Source organism: Plecotus auritus (assembly GCF_963455305.1).
Source record: "Plecotus auritus genome assembly, chromosome: 12".
Classification (NCBI taxonomy): Eukaryota; Metazoa; Chordata; class Mammalia; order Chiroptera; family Vespertilionidae; genus Plecotus; species Plecotus auritus.
Genome location: NC_137778.1, coordinates 18320758 through 18335409, shown reverse-complemented (window position 1 = coordinate 18335409; position 14652 = coordinate 18320758). Strand labels below are relative to the sequence as shown.

At 43.8% G+C, this 14652-nt stretch overlaps 1 protein-coding gene and 1 pseudogene across 2 annotated transcripts in view; both read left to right on the top strand.

Annotated features, from left to right (window-relative positions):
* The first annotated feature begins 362 nt into the window (after nt 1-362).
* RNF2 (ring finger protein 2) overlaps nt 363-14652 on the top strand; it is a 32190-nt gene continuing 17900 nt past the window's right edge. Inside the window, exon 1 of the mRNA XM_080649098.1 lies at nt 363-705. The gene's annotated coding sequence lies outside the window, so the exon portion shown is untranslated. The remainder of the gene's footprint in view (nt 706-14652) is intronic.
* Nucleotides 2040-7616, top strand: LOC308237253 (annexin A1-like; annotated as a pseudogene). The gene is made up of 3 exons: nt 2040-2095; nt 6525-7156; nt 7384-7616. The product of its transcript is annotated as an annexin A1-like (transcript).

Here is a 14652-nt window from a genome sequence, read left to right as displayed (position 1 = left end):
ACAATATACTTTGAGAACTGAAAGTCATTTTCCCCAGGATAATTGGATCTTGCAGGTCCAGTGTCCAGGGTGGGAAGTGTGTCTTTGCTGAAAGGGGGTGGCAGGGTGCCGAAGTTCAGGTGAAGTTCTGGAGGTGAATGCCCAAGGAGGATTACTAAGGGGCTGGGTGGTGGAGGAGCTGGGGAGCTCAACACGCGGCGCACGCCCCCGCAGCCGGCCCGGGGAGCAGGACGGGTGGGCTGAGGCCGGGGGAGGCTCAGCAAGCAGCCTGACGAGAACCAGGTGGCGCCGCCGTTGCCGGGGGCTGCGTGGGCCAGCGGCGGGCGCGGGGGGCGTGGCCGGCGGCGGGGCGGGGCGTGGCCGCGGCGGGGCGTGGCGGGGCGGGGCGGCGGCTCGGGCCTCCAGGCCAGCACGCGGCGGCGCTCCCGCGCCAGCACGTCTCCGTCTCCGTCCCCGTCCCCGTCCCCGTCCCCGTCCCGCGCCTCCGCCCCCTCGCTCGCTCCTTCCCGCCCTCCCCGCAGCGCTGGCCCAGCCGGCTTCCCCTTGGTCTCTCATGAATATTGAGCGGCCCCTGTTGTAGTTCCCGAGCTCCATTGCGGAAGCCCAGGCTCGCCATATTGTGCGGCGGCGCCGGCGGCCGCGGCGGCTTGGACCTGAGTCTCGCTCCGGCCGCGGTCAGCGGAGTCCGGGCTGGGACAGGAGCCGGTGAGTGCGGCGAGCGGCGGGCGGCGGCGAAGGGCGCGGGAGCGGCGGGCGGGCCGGGACAGGCTGCGGGCGGCTGACGGCGGCCAGGGCCGGGGGTGTGTGTCCGCGGGGGTGTGAGGGGAGATGGCGTCGCCGCCCCCGGCCGCTCTCGGGGCGGGGAAGGCGGCTTCTCATTGTTCCCGAGTCTTCGAGGGTCTTGGCGGGGGTGGTGAATCGGGCTCGTGGAGGACCCCGTGGGCGAGGCTCAGGGATTCCTTCCTTGGCCGCGAACCCCTCGCGCCGGCTCCTCCCCGGCGGGGCCCCAGCCTCTCCGCGGCCCCTTTCCGGAGGCGAGAGGCGTGGAATGCGGGGGATTTCTCCGGGCTTGCCCCCTCGCAGCCGGGAGTGTGCGTCTAACCAGTGGGGGGCGGGGTGGGGCGCTTTGTGCAAGTAGCCCTTTCCCCCTGGGGTGCTGGAGTCGGCGGGGTACGGGGAGGCGCTCCTCGGCGTCGGGGTTCCCCCAGGCTGCGGGGAGAATCCTCTCGGTGAGAACATGCCTGGAGTGCCGCCAGCCTGCCCGCCCGCCCGCCCGCCGGCCGGCCCGCCCGCCCGGGAGGATCTGTTGCTGTTTTCTAAATGGCCAGGTTGACCCCGAAGAGTCGTGGGGGGAGGGGGTGTCTCAGTTTGTTTCTGCTGGAAGCTTCGGGGTTTGAATCCTGTCGTTTACGCGGAGATCTTGGGTACCCGGTGTCGTCGGGGAGCCCTCGACCCGGTTGTCAGAATAATTTCCCTCCTTCAGAAGTCGCCTACCCTATTCCCGGAGGTTCTGTTAGTAAAAATTAGTCACCAGCTTGGAGGTTCATTCCCGTTATTTGCCCGCTAAGGCCATAATCCTAATTAATGGCTTATCTCCTTGAAGCTTTTTTTTGGGGGGGGGGGGAAGGTGGGGGTCTCTACTTTAAGACTGTCAGAAGTTTTCGAGAATGTGTGCCTTTATGTTGGAAAATGTCAGGTTTCCTTGAGGGCTGTAAAGAAATTTTGCTGTGAAATGGATAGGTTTGCATTCAGTTACTTGCTTCTTTTAAAAATTTAAATCGAGACACGGTGTCACTGTTTTAGCCTGAGAATCATGTTGGAAACTAGTGTATGAGTGAGTTGCATTACATAATTATAATACTTTTGGTAGTTCCAAGATGATGAGCTGAAACTTAGTGTAATTGGTAGGTAATCTACTTTTCTCACTTGCCTGAGGGTATAGTTGTTGAATATTTTAACAGCTTAGATTGGTGTTAGATCTTGGTTCTTAAAATGAATATTTGATCCTTTGGTTTATAAAGTATTTAAATGGCAGCAACATGATTCGGTTATTCCTTGTCCCCCCTGAAGTTTCTACTTCTGTCACAATCAACAGGTATCTTTTAAAATCTTGATTGTACACTGAACGCACTTTCTAGTAAAATAATTGGTTGTTATATAAGACTCCATTTTCCAGGGATAGCACAGCAAATATGGCCTCTCACTTCTAGGGATTTGAGTTATTTCCTTCAGGTACCCTTGTGGAGTCCACGTTGGAGGTTAATTGTAATAGGTGTGGGAGTGAAATGGAGATTTTATGAAGGAAAAGTGCCTGAGTAGGCTAGTCCCCTTTGAGCATTTGAAAAATATGCTGATGGTCCTTAAATGTGCTGCCTAAAAAAAATTTCAAATTAGAACCGCTAACATAATGCAGACAATGCAGACATTGAGAATTTTTAGTTTTCTCGTGCTTGTGAGGAGCACTCAGACAGCTAGGTCCATGGTTTGTATGGATAGAAATATAGAGCAGGTCAGCAAACATCTTTGGATGTCAGGTCTATCTCTTTAATCTGATTTATTCATGATTTGTGTTTATATTATGCAGTCGTTGGATAAAGGTGATATATGTCTAATGAATAATATATAACCAGATGTTTCAGTGACAGTTTCATTTCTATACATTAGCAAAGAAGCGTAATTCTTTCCAGCCAAGAGAAGTGAGTTAACATTAAAAAGCACTTTATTAAAATTATGACAGCATTTCTAGTATGACTTAAAGCACCGCATAATGTTGTAGCGCCTCATTTATCAAATCTGGAGAAATTAAACAATGCATTACAGTTTGCGATTTAAAAAAAAAAATACCATGAGATTATGTATATTCTGCACACATACAGATCTATGCTTGATTTTCAATTAATATTGTTTATTATACATGCTGTGGGAGACATACATTGTCATCAGACACCAGTTACTTAATTTCCTGGGGTTTTTTTCTCTTTGAAATCTCTGTTATCGTAGTAACTTACTGAATGTTTAGATCCCCATGTAATTTTGGGTACAAAGGTACAGTAACATTTACCCTGTTCATTCCCTGAAGGTGCCTATATCCTGTATGTTACCCACCTCCAGTCTTTTTACCTTTTCTACCTAATATGTCAGTTGGGTCCTCAGGTGTCTCTTTTAAGTACAGTTTAGTTGATTTTACATGGATATGCTGACTGTGTATGCAGCTCTTGGCACTGAAATAGAAGCTGGTGTTCATATGTGCATAGGTAGGAGGTAGGTTGGCTGTTAATCAGTTTTATGCTATGTGGAGGAACTCCCATGGAGCTGACTATAGTTTTTCAAATTTGAGATTCTTTTTACTTCTCTTTTGTCTTACAGATGTTAGGCAGCTGAAGTGGACTGATATATGTCTGGGCCTAGTGATACCTCTTGTTGGATGCTTAGAACCTACATAAATTACTGAACATTCTTAGAAAGAGGCCTGTTGCTTGAGTTGGCCTTCTCCCATTTCATTTAGAGAACGCGTTAACAACATGTGCGCTGCTTCTACATATCTCCCATTTTGTCATAATTAAAAAAAATCAGTTTAAGTACAATAATGACATTATTTTTGTTATTAACCTCAGAATAAATTGTTTAATGAAGTCATCTTATTTAAGCATGTCATTAAAATATCAAAGCATTTTGATCATTTGTTTTCAAAAGATGTGTTGATTGTGGACTCCTGTGAGGGATTTCTTTTTGTTTCTGCTAAAGTGTGGAGTTGTGTATTATGAAGAGGTTAAATTCTAAAGTCAATAAAATGAAAATCACATGTAGTAAAAAATTATGCTTAAAAATCCCTTAAGGGAGAACAACATACCTATAAGTTCAGCGCAGTTTTAGTGTTGGAACAGAATGCTGTTTCTTTTGTTGAACACTAGATGAAGTAGTTAGCTTGCATTTAGAGGCCATGATGAACAGCAAAAAAAAAAAAAAAAAAGTTTTTAAATGTAACAATCACATTCAGAATGGTATAATGCTCATACTAGGGGAGGCTTGTGGGAACTGAGATCAGGTCTACCGTCTCCCATTTTCTCTAGGCTGTGTCTGTAGTAAAAAGAGGTGGGTGTGCATACTTGGAATTTTTATCTATAGGAATAACTCCAAACTTTCTTTATCCTTCATTGAAGTAGCAAGAAGGTATCTCAGAGGAGAACAGTTAGAATCACTGTGTTTAATAATGTATTTGGTGTCCAGTAAAGAAAACAGAAACTTTAATAGGAATTTCAGCAGTGGTGATTTAATATAGGGAGTTGGTTAGATGGGTGTAAGAACAAAAAGAGAACATTACATTAGTCAGCCTAAGAGCTCAGAGAAAAGATTCCATGGGCCTGGTTCTGAACTTCTGAGGAGGTCAGTGTTGAGCTGCTGATATGGCTAGTTCTGAGAGTACAGAAAGAAGCTGGGGGCTGGAACCAGTTGCTGCTGTCAGCAATTGTAAGAAGTCCCTTCACCCCTCTTCTTCCTTTCAAATCTTCATTTAATACCTCCATTGGCAAAGCCTAACAAGGAGCTCCCTGGCAGAAGAGTAGCTTAGGATAGTTGCCCAGTCTCAGCTCCAGAACCATAGATCAGAGGCTAGCATGGTAGTTTTGAAGTTGAGAATCAGTGAGTAAACCTGCACAGATAGACTAGGTTAAAATACAATAATTTAAATAGGGAATCCTGTCCTTAACCTTGCCTGTTCAAAAAACATTTATTGATTATCATGTGTGGCTGTCCCTATGCTAATGATTATGTATAGAAAAACGAACATGGTTTCTGTCCTTGGGGGATTTACAGTCCGAGTTGGGATGACAAATAAATAACTTACAGTGTGTTAAATGCAGTAACAGATGAGTGATGTGCGTTGAGAACCTAAAGGATATAGCAACCTATGTACTCTTCTCTTCCTAGCTAAATTTAATGATTACCCCCTTGATTTTGTCTCTTGATCAAATCCAACTTCATTTTCTCTGACTCCTTTGGTCAGCCAGTACCTATGAAAACTATTTCTGATATGCCTCAATTTTGTCATGTACTCATAATCATGATTAGTTAAGCATTTCTCTGTGTTGCATTAATCTGAATTACGAAGACTGTATCTTTCTCTTCATTTTTAGCCTACCCAAGTACTGTGCACATAAAAGACATTCAAGGAATATTTATTTTTGTAATGGATAATGGGAATTAAAATATTGATTATTACCTTTGCAGCATTGTTTACTCCTTCCAAAGTCATAAAAAATAGTTTGGGTAGAGTGTTATTTGATTTACAGATGTGAGAATTTAAAGAGTAAAAGGTTAATTTAAACTGTATAATACCAATAGCTAGAAATAGGACTTGGGGTTTCTAATGTGTTATATTCCAGAGCCAGCAACTTTGGCAGGGATTTTTTTTTTACGTTAATCTTCACCTGAGTATATTTTTCCATTGATTTTTTTATTTTTTATTTTTTAAATATATATTTATTAGTTTCAGAGAGGAAGGGAGAGAGATAGAAATACCAGTGATGAGAGAGAATCATTGATCGGCTGTTTCCTGCACGCCCCCTACTGGGAATCGAGCCTGCAACCCGGGCATGTGCCCTTGACCGGAATCGAACCCGGGACCCTTCAGTCCGCAGGCCGATGCTCTATCCACTGAGCCAAACCAGCCAGGGCTCCATTAATTTTTTAGAGAGAGTGGAAGAGAGAGAGAGATAGAGAGAAACATCACTGTGAGAAACATTGATTGGTTGCCTCCTGCACGAACCCGGACCAGGGTTGGGGAATCTGCAACCAAGGTACGTGCCCTTGACCGGAATTGAACCCGGGACCCTTCAGTCCACAGGCTGACACTGTATCTACTGAACCAAATTGGCTAGGGCAGTGGTCGGCAAACTGCGGCTCTGTTGACTAATGAGTTTGCCGACCACTGGGCTAGGGCATGGGATTTCATTTGATGACTAACTAAAATCTTATACCTCTTTTATTGTAGCCTCATCTTCTAAAATCTCACAGTTATTTCTGGGGGGAAAGAAAAGACAGAAGTCTCTCATTTTATTTCCTAAAATTAGAAACCTCATGTAGTTTCCTTTTACATTGTTATTTTTAGTTGTCTACTCTTTATCTCCTTTTTTCCTACTCCCTGTATTAATTACCACTACCTCCATTAACTATTGTAGACTGTTCTAACTGCAGTACTTCATTTTGATTTCTTTTTAGACGTGTCCTGCTTCCTTCCTGCCTGCATACACACATTATGCTGATTTAACTTAAAACCAATCAATTTTTCACTTTAAAAAAGATGTATGCTTCTATGCCAGTAATTGCATTAAACCTCACTATTTATACTATTTACTATATAGAGTCTAATTCAGTCTGGGACGTTTGTCTTGGAATCTAGCCAAACATTTTATAGAAGCCTTTACTACATTACAGAAGTTGTAGTGTTGAGTATAGTAGAAGGTAGGAGACTTGGTTTCTAGGTCTGGTTCTACTACTAGCGAGAATGTTGGCTTTTCTTTTAAAAGAAAAACAACACCACACTTGGTGGATGAAGCAGTCATCATCAACATTCTAACTAAAAGAAACAACGCACAGCACAGCATCCACAGATCGAAGCAGCATATCTCCAGGAAAAAGGATAGCCTCTGGATGAATCTCTGAAGAAAGCCCTTACAGGTCATCTCGAGGAAGTTGCTTTGGCTCTAAAAAACTCCAGCCCAGTTGGATACTAATGAACACCCTGCTGCCATGAAGGATTTGGAACTGATTAAGACACTCGGACTGAAATTTTGGCATCAAGAACGAACAGAAATTAAGAGTCTATAGAGAAGTATCGAAAAGAGGCTAAAGATACCGCCTCAGACACATCTGGGTATTATTAAAGGCTTTGCATTCTCTTGTTAAGGATGACTAAGCTGAGGATCTTGGCATAAATGAGGACTTAGCTGATTCAGATGCCAGGGCATGATATGAAGCCGGAGAAAGGAGAAAAGGGATGGATGTGAATGTGTTTAATACCATTCTTACCACCAGAAGCTATCCCCGCCTTTGCAGAGTGTTTCAGAAGTACACCAAATACAGTCAGCATGACATGAACAAAGTTCTGGAACTGGAGATGAAAGATGATGCCAAGAATTGCTTTACAGCCCTGGCTAGTGTGGCTTAGTTGGTTGAGTGTTGTCTTGTGCACCGAAAGGTCGCTGGTTCCATTTCCACTCAGGACACATACTGAGTTGCCAGTTTAATCCCTGGTCCAGATAGATGTATATGTGAGGCAACTGATGGATACTTTTCTCTCTCTCCCCCTCTCCTTTCCTCTTGCTCTTAAAAACCAATAAAAACATATTTTTTTAAAAAAAGAATTGCTTTACAACCACTTGGAAGTGTGTCAGAAACCATCCAATGTTCTTGCTGAGAAGCTTCATCAAGCCATGAAGGGTGTTGGAACATGTCATGAGACATTGGTCAGGATTATGGTTTCCCGTTTTGAAATTGACATGAACGATACCAAAACAAGCTATCAGATGTTGTATGGTATCTCTCTCTGCCAAGTCATCCTGGATGAAACCAAAGGAGATTATGAAAAAATTCTTGTGGCTCTCTTTGGAGGACAGTAAACATTCCCTTGATGATCAGAAGATTTTTAAAATCATGTAACTATTTTCATTCCATATTATAGACTTAAATAGGAAAGTTTTTCAGCAGGGTTAGTCTAACTGCTTTCTGACAACTATAGCCTATAAATCATTTTTATATTACAGCTTTGTATATAAAAGATAGGCTTACTTTTAAGTAAGATAGGCTTTTAAGATAGGCTTACTTAAAAAAATATACCCCAAACTATAAAACTCCATAAACAGGTGGTTCTAGTAACATTACCTGAGAAAGCTGTTTATGTAACAAAATAAAATGTTTTTACAGGAAAATAAAAAGAAATACCTTTGCTTACCTTACTGGTTATTTGTAAAGACATAAGAGGTGATGTAGGGAAAGAGGTTTTGTAAAGAGCAAAGCACATTATAAATATAAGGGCTGTATGTGGAGACAGACTGATTGCTTTATGACATGGATCCTGGGGATAGTTTTGTGTCCACTTCCAAATTTTTTATTTTTAATATTTAAAAGAAAGTTATTGGGCCCTAGCTGGTTTGGCTCAGTGGGCAGGGTGTTGCCCTGCGGACCAAACAGTCCCGGGTTCGATTCTGGTCAAGTGCGCAGACCTGGGTTGCAGGCTCAATCCCCACTAGGCGGTATGCAAGAGGCAGCCAATCAGTGATTCTCATCCTTGATGTTTCTATCTCTCTCTCCCTCTCCCTTTCTCTCTGAAATCAATAAAAATATATTTAAAAAAAGAAAGAATGGAAATAAAAGAAAGTTGTTGGGGTGAAAATGATGTATGGGAGAAGTGGATGTTCTTTAATCCTACTTTTTCCAAGTCTGGTTATTCTGTAGTATTCCCTCCCCCATAGGTTTGAGGTGATAGCTTTTTGTGCTTTGATTTGCATTTCCATGATGATTTGAGCATCTTTTTAGTACTTTTTGACCATTTGTATGTCTTTGGAAAATGTCCGTTGAGTTGTATGAGTTCTTTACATATTTTGGATATTGGCCCTTATATATATGATTTAAAGTTATTTTCTTCATTCAGTAGGTTGCCTTTTTTAAAAAATACATTTTATTGATTTTTTACAGAGAGGAAGGGAGAGGGATAGAGAGCTAGAAACATCAATGAGAAACATCGATCAGCTGCCTCTTGCACACCTCCTACTGGGGATGTGCCCGCAACCAAGGTACATGCCCTTGACCGGAATCGAACCTAGGACTTTTCAGTCCGCAGGCCGATGCTCTATCCACTGAGCCAAACCAGTTAGGGCTGCCTTTTCTGTTTGTTGATGGTTTCCTTTGCTGTGTAAAAGCTTTTTAGTTTGATTCCATTTGTTTTGAATTGATATAGCCCAAGGTTTTTGTTGCTTCTGTTATATAAATATATATGTATATTTAAATATATTTTCATTGTTAATAAGATCTGGATGTCCATAAGGGCAGGTATTATTAGGAATTAGTATACATTTTAAAATATATATATCACCTAAAACATGCTCATTTTATAGATAAAGAGGTTTACATATATTGACTCACCAAAGTCATGTTGATTTCTAGTATATATGAGCTATGCCAAATTTTTGCAGCTTTCATAAACCTAAAATTATGCTAATCTTTAGATTTATCAGAGCTGTAAGATTTCTTTCTATCCTTCCAAGTTTTTGTTTCCATTTTCATGCTTCTTTTAATATCCTGGCTTTAGAAATTAAAGAAGCTGCTTTTCCAGTTTTAAAGTTTTGATCTGAGTTGCAGAAACAGGTGACAAGAAACTCCTGAAGAGAAAAAAAAAGATTAAATGAGTTTACCTTTTGGAATTGAATCCCAGTCTTACTGCTACTATTCCCCATAGTAGTTGTTTCTCTTTTTTTTTTTTACATGAGAAAATCTACCCCATGTGACAGAGGGACACTAGAAACACATTCTTCACTCTTCTGTTCTTATCTGTTGTTGTCTTAAAACTCTTTGTTAAAATCTGTGCTTATTGTAATACTAGTGGCCCGGTGCATGAAATTCGTGCACATTAAAAGGGGGACCCAGAGTCAAGTCCCTGCCCACCCACATGCACCTCAAAATTGAGTGAGACCCAGACCCGGCTGCCCCTTCCCATTGGGCTAGATCCAGACCCAGCCAGTCCCACCCTTGTCAAGCCCCGCTGGGCAGGGGGCATAGCCTCAGGTCCCCTGGCCTGGCGCCAGGACAGGGAGCGTGGCCTGAGGTCCCCCAGATGGGGCGGGGGACGTGCCTTGATGTCCCCCGTCAAGCCCCCCTGACTGGGGTGCACAGTTTCAGATCCCCTGTCAAGCCCTGCTGGGTGGGGGGCATGGCCTGAGGTCTCCATCAAGCCCCACCAGGCGGGGGGGCACAGCCTCAGGTCCCCTGTCAAGCCCTGCTAGGTGGGGGGCGTGGCCTGAGTTTTCCCAACCCAGCACTGGGGGTGCACCTTGAGGTCCCGCGTCAAGCCCCGCTGGGTGGGGAGCATGGCCTGAGGTCCCTTGTCAAGCCCTGCCAGGCTGCGAGGCGTAGCCTCAGGTCCCCTCCCCCGGTGCTGGGGCGGGGGGAGCAGCCCGAGGTCCTCTAGCCCAGCACCAGGATGGGAAGTGCACCTTAAAGTCTCCCGTCAAGCCCTGCTGGGCGGGGGCGGGGGTGGCCTTAGGTCCCCTGGCCTGGCACTGGGGCAGGGGGCGAGGCCTCAGGTCCCCATCAAGCCCCGCTGGGTGGGGGCATAGCCTGAGGTCCCTCTGTCTGGTGCCAAGGCAGGAGGCGTGGCCTGAGGTCCCCCAGCCTGGCAACAGGGCAGGGGGCATGGCCTGAGGGGTCCCCTGTCAAGCCCCACGGGGGTTGGGGGGGAGGGCATAGCCTCAGGTCTCTGCTGATTGCTCGTTAAGGCTCCTTAAGGGAACTTGGCCTCAGCTGTGGGTGCAGCCATCTTTGTGATGGAGTGATGGTCAATTAGCATATTCCCTCTTTATTAGATAGGATCATAATAATAATAATAGGAGTTGAAAAATGGAGGGAACCTTGCCTCCCCACAAACTCCAAACAATTTTTACCTTCTAAAACATAACTTTTACATAGCTGTAATTGTAGCATAGATGCAAATTAGTGGCTTCTCTCATCACTTTACCTTATAAGTATTACTAGTCATTGGATATGGTATTAATAATTACTACTTTTAATGATTGAAGCAATGTCATGTTGTTGATGTTGCAGCAAATGCTATGCTAGTGGCATTGTAGTAGTAATAATAATTGTATGTTTGGTGCAGTGGCTAAGGGCATGGCCTTCTTAGTCAAACAGACCTGTGTTTGAGTTTTGCCTCTGACCTTTACTATGAGACCTTAAAGCAAGTTGCTATTTATTTATTTATTTATTTATTTATATTTTGGCTTGATTCCTTATTTGTAAATGAGAGCAATTCTAATACCTACTTCATAGGGTTATTATGATTAAGCAAAATTTCAGAGAGGAAGGGAAGAGATGGAAACATCAGTGGTGAGAGAGGATCATTGATCAGCCGCCTCCTGTATGTCCACTACTGGGGATCGAGCCCACAACCCTGGCATGTGCCCTAACTGGGAATTAACCGTGATCTCCTGTTCCTCGGTGGACACTCAACCACTGAGCCACATCAGCTGGGCAAAAGTTACCTATTTTTAATAACACTAGAGGCCCGGTGCACGGATTCATGCACCGTTGGGGTCCCTCGGCCTGGCCTGTGGGGATCAGGCCAAAACTGGTTCTCAGACATCCCCCGAGGAGTCCCAGATTGTGAGAGGGCAGTTCTTGGGTGACGCATCCCAGAATCAGGCTCCCTCCTCTGGTTCCGGTGTGTCTCCCGAGAACCGCAGCTGCCAAGTCACCGCAGCTTGGCAGCTCCTGTATTGAGTGTCTGCCCCTGGTGGTCAGTGCACATCATAGTACTGGTCAGATGGTCACTTAGGCTTTTATATATATAGATTATTTCCTAGGACTGGCAATATATTAGAAACCCCTTGGGCAAGCAGGGATTGAGACAGTCTTAGAAGTTACAAAATTTAGACTGGCAAATGAGAATCAGAAGTAAAGCACCAGTGTAAGGAATGTCTTGTCAGAGAGACAGATGAGTTAGAATTCAGGAAATCAACAAAAATGGAAAGTTCTGACCAAATGGGACCAAAAAAATGAAAACACAAGAGAAACAACTCCCACTCCCAGATATACATTCTCTAGCATCAGTATGCCAGTTCAGAAAAAGATCTATAGCTAACTTATTTAAAATGCTAGTAGCCCTGTGCAAGAATCCGTGCGCCAGTTGCTCTCTGCTGCACTCCTATAGCTCTCTGCCTGCTGCCCTGCCCTCCTGTAGCTCCCCCGCCCCTCCTCATAGCTTGCTGCTCTGCCCCCTCCTGTAGCTCTCCGCTGCCCGCTTGTAGTTCGATGCCCCACCCTCTTGCAGATCCGTGATCCAGTTGTTACGTGGTCGGCCGTTACGCCTCACGGCATAATGGATAATTAACATATTCCTCTTATTATATAGGATATATGCAAACAAGCCAGATGGACGTGGAGATGTATAGTTTCAGCAGTTTTCCTGAAGACAAGGTGCAGAAACCCTTGGCTGTGGCTTTGAACGATAGATGTTTGAACTTTAATACACAATAGGCCTCTTATTTTGGAAAGAAAAGATTGGAGGAAATGAATGACTGGTTGTGTTTGATTGAAGTATTCAAGTTAAAAGATGTTGCTAATGGTAGACTTTCTTAGGTCAAGAGTAAGGATCATCTTTAGGCATTGTAGAGGTAAGGATCTTTTTTATAGCGAGCTTTTGATCCACAAAATATTAGAGCTAAGAAGGGCTCTTGATGCTACTTAATGTAAATTTTATTTACAGAGAAGGAAACCGGATCCTCGGATAAAGTGGTTAGCCCTAGTTCACCCAAGAATTTAGAAGCAGAGCTTTTTTACCACATGCATGTATTTGTAGAAAATTTGTGGCTACTACTATTTGAGTAACCAATATTCCTGTTATCAAAATTGTCTCCACCTAGTGGCAACAGATATTTTGCAAGGCTGAGTATAAACATGAGAAAAACTGTTAGGGGTAACTTTATTGATCACTCCTTTTGAAGAAGAGTCAGCCTGGTGACAAATTGTGTTGCCTTTGCAAAGGGAAAAGAGGAGACAATGTGCCTAATGCTTATTTTCATGTTTCATAACCTTATTAAGGAATTTGTAAACTCTACAGTTACACGTGAATAAGGCAGTACATTTATTGCAGAGCTTGGTGTGTTAAATTTGTATTTTAGAGTTTTCATATATACACACACAATTATATAAGCATATATATAATATAAGCATATGTATATTCACATGTATAATTTTTTCTCTTTGTTAAGATAGCATGGTAAATTCATTAGCGGAGAGGAGATGAGCTAAACAATAACTGATAGGATCAAAATCAAGATGTTGGTAGGCCTGTTTTCTTTCTGGAAGCTCTAGGGGAGAATTCATACCCTTTCCTAGCTTCTAGCCTGCTGTCACTTAGCTCATGGGTTCTTTCTCCAGCTTCATGCCAGCAGCATAGCATCTTTAGATTTATCTCTCTGACTACTATCCCTGCCCCTTCATCACACCCCCTTCTCTCTTATCAGGACCCTTGTAAACACATTGGGCCAAACCCAGATAATTAACGATAACCTCCCTATCTCAAGTCTGAATTTAATCACACTGGCAAAGTCCTTTTTGCCATGTAAGGTAGCATATTCAAATTTTGAACATAGGATGTGGACACCTTTGGGGGCCCATTATTCAGCCTACCACTAAGTGGGAGACTTAATTCAGAAAGCCACCAAAAACTTACAGATGAAATACCTTAGTGTGTTTTAAATTGATACATTATAGCCCAAAGTAAATTAGCTTCCATATAGTGAGTTATGATTAATGTTTATTCTCCCTCAGGAACAATCTTCAGTTTTCCTTTATTTTTAGATATGAGGTTGAATAGGATATGGCTGATTTGTTTCTTTTATTACAACAATTATATCTTTCATATGTTCTTCACAGAATCCTATAAAATAGGTAAATTATTTTAACCTTGGAAGAATTTCATACTTTAATTTTTATAGTGTTTCTGAAGAGTAGTTGATATCACAAGGATGAGGTTCACCAGTAGATTTCTTTTTTTAAATTCCTTATTTTTTAAAGTATTTACATATGAATCCTTTTTCCCCCATTGACCTCTCCCCACTCGTTCCCCCCCCCCCCCACATGCCCTCACCGCCCTACTGACTGTGTCCATGGGTTATGCTTATATGCATGCATACAAGTCCTTTGGTTGATCTCTCCCCCCCTTACCCCCCACTCCCTCCACCCCCCACCCCCCACCCCCCACAGGTTGGATGGTCTGTTCGATGCTTCTATGTCTCTGAATCTGTTTTTATTTCATCAATTTATGTTGTTCATTATATTCCACACTAAAGGCTTGGTGCATGAAATTCGTGCACTGGGGGGGGGGGGTCCCTTAGTCTGGCCTGCACCCTCTTGCAGTCTGGGAGCCCTCAGGGGATGTCTGACTGATGGCTTAGGCCCACGGGGAGCGGGCCTAAGCTGTCAGTTGGACATCCTTAGTGCTGCCGTGGAGGCTCCTGCCATCGCCACTGTACTCGCCAGCTGTGAGCCCGGCTTCTGGCTGAGCGGTGTTCCCCCTATGGGAGTGCCCTGACCACCAGGGGGCAGCTCCTGTGTTGAGCATCTGCCCCTTGGTGGTCAGTGTGCGTCATAGCGACCAGTCGTTCTGCCGTTTGGTCGATTTGCATATTAGCCTTTAATTATATAGGATATGAGTGAGATCATGTGATATTTACCTTTCTGGCTTATTTCGCTCTCCATTTCCATCCATGTACCAGTAGATTTCTTTCTGTCCAGTAGTATTGCAGATGAGTTGTTTTAGAGCTAAATGCAAATAATCCATAACACTGATATATGGTGGGATAATTTTGAATAGTACTCTTCCTATAACCTGTGGTTTAGTTAGCAAGCCCAGTTTCCTTTAATTCTTATTCTACATTTTCT